Source organism: Macadamia integrifolia, unplaced genomic scaffold (genome assembly GCF_013358625.1).
Source record: "Macadamia integrifolia cultivar HAES 741 unplaced genomic scaffold, SCU_Mint_v3 scaffold1546, whole genome shotgun sequence".
NCBI lineage: Eukaryota > Viridiplantae > Streptophyta > Magnoliopsida > Proteales > Proteaceae > Macadamia > Macadamia integrifolia.
Window position 1 is genome coordinate 64,193 of NW_024868253.1, and position 4,913 is coordinate 69,105.

Consider the following 4,913-nt stretch of genomic DNA (forward strand, 5'->3'; position numbering starts at 1 on the left):
TCCATCGCTTTTGTGAAAGTTCGATAGGCCAATCATTTGCTTAAGGAAGCATCTTGGGAAAAAGTGGATGAAATCCAAGCCAAGTATCCTCATCTTTTCAGACAACAGGGTACTACAATTTTGAGGATGAAATTTTCAATAAGGGGGGGTAAATGTGATACCCTACTTTCTAAACCCCGTCTAATTGCCCTGTTGGTTCGGTTTGGTCTTCAGGACCTGAACCCGAGCAAGCCGAGTTGAGTACCTTATAGAGCATGGTGGTAAGGGTGGCTCTAAACTTGGTTTGGCCAAATGAGTTGGAGTCAGTGCCTAGTGAAGTCTGCGCACCCAAGCCATGCACTTGTATGTATCACGAGGCCATGTACGCACAATAAAGGTATGTAGCCATATTTTATGTCAAGTATGCATGTTTATCAATTTTTGGGAGTGAAATACGTTTCGAGACCCTAGTAAGTTTGCGTATTATATGCGTATTCGAACGTTTTATTAAAAAATCCGTAATTCTCTGAACTGATGTAAAAATCCCGTATTATACGCGGCTTTTATACATCTCCGTATTATACACAGATAATACATGTATAAATTATGACCTTAAACTTCATTAATGCGTTTAGGTTAAAAAAAAAAAATTCCTCGTCCAGTCGTCCCTCCTGGCCTCTCCTATCTTGCAATGGTTTGGTGACTTTGGTCGTTGGTCGAACGGCGAGTGGAACGGTGGCAGTGACAATCTCCCTTCACTATCTATGAGTGAAATCCTCTCTCTCTCTCTCTCTCTCTCTCTCTGTCTCTCTCTCTCTATGAATGGATGTAATCTGTGATCCAATGAATTTATTGATTCAAATCTCAGGTCTGTTTATCACCAATTCTTAAAATCTTATCACTGCGATTTCGAAACCCATCTTTATTATGACCAAATCAGTGGGGCGACTTAGAGTTTCTGGTTTTCTCAAAACTAGAATCGTGGGGTGTAGAACTTTATTTTCTTTCTTTTACTTAATGCTTACTTGTATACATTGATGAAAGTCAGTGGGGTGATTTTGATTTTTAAGTAGTTATTCAAACCATTGAGAAAACCAGAATCGTGGGGTGTAGAACTTTATTTTCTTTCTTTTACTTAATGCTTACTGGTATGCATTAATGAAAGTCAGTGGGGTGATTTTGATTTTTGAGTAGTTATTCAAAGTTTCAAACCATTTAGTTCATGATGAAGATGATGGGTTTCGAAATCACCCCACTGGTTAAGTAAAACCACCAACAACCCTAGCGGTTTAGTAGTTATTCACACCAAATCAGTGGGGTGATTTTACTTAATGCTTACTTGTATAAACAGATTATGAAAAGTTCATGACTAGCTATTTAAGGATTCCCCCAAAACATCTTATGCACAGGAGATTCCTAGCTTGTCTTTTCCTTAATCTTATTTCCCTTCTAGATAAGGTTTGATTTTGATTGGCCCAAGCCATTCTTGAATTGATCATGTTTGAGTTCACAGCAGAATTATAAATATATGCAAGGTTATTCCAGGCTTCCAGCCCCCACGATTTGAGGCAAAGTGAAAGGTTGGATTTTACTTTGGTTCTTTGGTGATTCAATACCTTTCTTCTATGGTGATTCAGTAGATGCCCTGTTGGTGCTCTGTTTTCTAATCTGATTTCTTAAATATGGGTTTGGAATGTTGTTTGGGATTTTTTATTTAATTGTTATTGTTAACCTTGCTCTAAGCCAGCAAGTTTTAACGATCGAAATCAAAAATCATAACCATAATGTGCTTCTATGAACCCCTATTGATTGAATCAATTTTCTTTATTCACATTTCAGAAAATTGTTAAACCATCAAAATTCCAATTGTTTTATTACATCAGTTCTATATTAAATTCTGTATAAATATTTGAAAACCTTGATATCAAATTCTGGTTTCCTATTAAAATTTCAGTTTCTTAATTTTAACAAGAATTCTTCCTTAAATTTGACCATTTGATTATTATGAAACTTAACTGACCTGGAAAGTGTGGTTCTTTAGCATGTGATTATTGTAAATTCTTAATTAGACATAAATCTTATTTTTTTTTACAAGTTAATTGACTTCTAGTCCATCTTTTCCTACCTTGGCTTGTTTATATGTTATCATCTACTAGATTTGGTTTATTGTTGATTGCTTGGTATTATAGAAAGTTTATTTATTTATTTATTTATTTATTATTTTGTTTATTAGGAAACTAAAAAAGGATGGTTAGACAAAAAGATGAACTGTGGAAATATGTGGATGATTTAAAGGGACGTTTCAAATGTAAGTTTTGTAATAAAGAGTTTCCCGATGATATTTCAAGAGTGAAATACCATTTAGCATGTAAGGAGGGTAATGATATTGGAATATGTAGCAATGTGCCTGATGATGTACAAGCTGAGGCACTTCGGGCATTAAGTAAGGAAAACAAGAAGACTAAAACTGGGGAAAGTTCTACTACATGTAATGTAAGTAGTGAAAGACATGTGGGTCAGTCTTCAAGCCTCCAACAACTGTCTGTGGATGAAATGTTTAAACAAAAAAGTAAAGATGAAGTTGATAATGATATGGATCAGTGTTTTCTTTTAAATAATATTGCATTTAAAATTATTCAAACTCAAGTTGGATTCAAATGGTACGTTCTATTTGTTGTTATGGTCCAAGTTATTCAGTACCTTCCTATTCTACATTAAGGACCAAACTAGTGCAAAATGCAAAAAAAAAAAAATGTTGAAGAGTATGTTGCTTCAGTTATGGAGTCATGGTCTATTATAGGATGCACCATTACGTCTGACATGTGGACTGATAGTAAGGAATGTATATTCATTAATATTATTGGATACTCACCTAAAGGAGCTATTTTTCTCAATTCTTTTGAGTGTTCTGATGTTTCTAAGACTAGATTGTTTCTTAGAGATATACTTGAGTCTGTAATAGAAAGGGTTGGCAATTTCTTTGATAATGGAGAAGTATCCCCATATTCAGAGGATAAAGTGTGTTGCCCATGGAATGCAGTTACTATTGAAGGACATTGATGTAGAAATCCCATGGGTAAAGGAAGTATTTGAAAAAGCAAAGTTGATTGTGACATTTATGTACAAGCATGGAACAGTTTTAGTTTTAATGAGGGAAACCACAAATAACAGAGAGTTGAAAAAACCTTGCAAGACTAGATTTGCTCCAAACTTTTTGATGCTTAAATCTATTCTTGAGGTTGAGGATTTGTTAAGAGTGATGGTGGCATCAGCAGAATGGAGGGCCAACAGGCATTGCAATTATGAAATGGGTGCGATGGTTACTCAAATAATTCAAAATATAGGATTCTGGCTGAATGGAAGGGATGTGTACTCAATTTTAGAACCTCTTGTTATATTTCTTCATTTGGTTGATGGTAATGGAGCTACTAGTCCATTTTTATATGAGGCTATGCAAAGGGCAAGGAACATTATCATAGATCGTTGCAACAGAGACTCATCAAAGTATAAGATGATATTGCAGTTGTTTGATAGTAGAAAAAAGGAAAACATATTAAACCATGTGCATGTAGTTGCTGCTTTTCTCAATCCTTTGTTAATGTGTGAGGGAAAATTTCATACTACAATGATGACGTTGGGGAGGCAGTGGTTCATATTGTAAGAACAATGATTTTTCCACATGATAAGAAGCAATTTGTGATAGAATTGAAGAAGTATTACGAGAAAGATGAAAAGTTATTTAATGATATTTCAAAAGAAATGATTGATTCTCATCCACGTAAGTAAAAATTCCTATACAATTTTTTTTATTATTTCATTGCTCATTAATTTTTATAATTTGATAATGGATTTGTTTTCTATTCTAATTTTTTATTCTTTGTCATGTCAAGGTTCATGGTGGGATATGCATGGAAGTTCTGTTCCTTTGCTTCAAAAGGTTTCTATTCGCATTTTGAGTCAACCTTGCAGTTCATCATCATGTGAGAGAAATTAGAGTGCTTTTGAAACAGTGCAGACCAAGAAAAGAAATAAACTCACTCCTGACATGTTGGAAGATTTGGTTTATGTAAGGATGAATGCTCTTATGAAAATCAAGTCAAAAGACATTGAGAAGTTTAGTAAATAGTCAATTAATTTAGATAAACTTGTTGATATTCAAATAGATGAAGATGTTGAAGTTGAAGATGAAGAGGGTGCACGAAGGGAATATGATCAGACATTGCTTGATAGAGAACTTGGGATTGGATCTGTGTTGGATTCTGATTATATGAACACTCCAATTTATAGTGGCACTCTAAGTCAGCTACGTAATATCACTCATACTCCATTCACACATGATTCCGAGACACAAGCACCATTTGATATGAACAACTGAAGTTTTTTCTTCTTTATGGCATAGACTATATTTTATGGATTTTATAGGTTTTGTAGATTTCACTGTTTATTTAATACATGGACCATTTGATATGACATTTTCTTATTATATCTTTTATATTTCATGGGTCATATGACGAATGATATTTTGATTTGTTAAATGATTGTTCTGGACAGATATATACTATTATTTGCTATGATAAATGTAGAAATTATTCCAAATTGGATTTAAATATTCATAGAAGCATGGGAGATTAGAATTTAATTGCTCCCATATTTTTACAGGGCAACCGTATTAAACTCGTATCGTATCATTGCCGTACACGATTTATTACGCCAGATTATTGAAAAAGTATTATTACTGTATAGTTCATTTAGTTGCCGTACGTATCCGTTCCCATATAATTGCCGTCCCCGAACTTACTAACTATGGGAGAGAATAGGACTTATGTTTTAAATGGAAGGGCAAGGAAGGGTAGTTTAGGAAGCAAAGAAAAGACGGAGTTTAGCATCGAGGAGATTATTGGGTCTAGTAAGGGGAAGAAAGTAGAGCCAGATGT

At 34.2% G+C, this 4,913-nt stretch overlaps 1 long non-coding RNA gene across 1 annotated transcript; it reads left to right on the forward strand.

Annotated features, from left to right (window-relative positions):
- Positions 1-667: 667 nt before the first annotated feature.
- Positions 668-4,466, forward strand: LOC122064148. The gene is made up of 2 exons (XR_006135608.1): positions 668-1,559; positions 3,870-4,466. It is a non-coding gene; the product is annotated as an uncharacterized LOC122064148 (long non-coding RNA).
- The last annotated feature ends 447 nt before the right edge of the window (positions 4,467-4,913 follow it).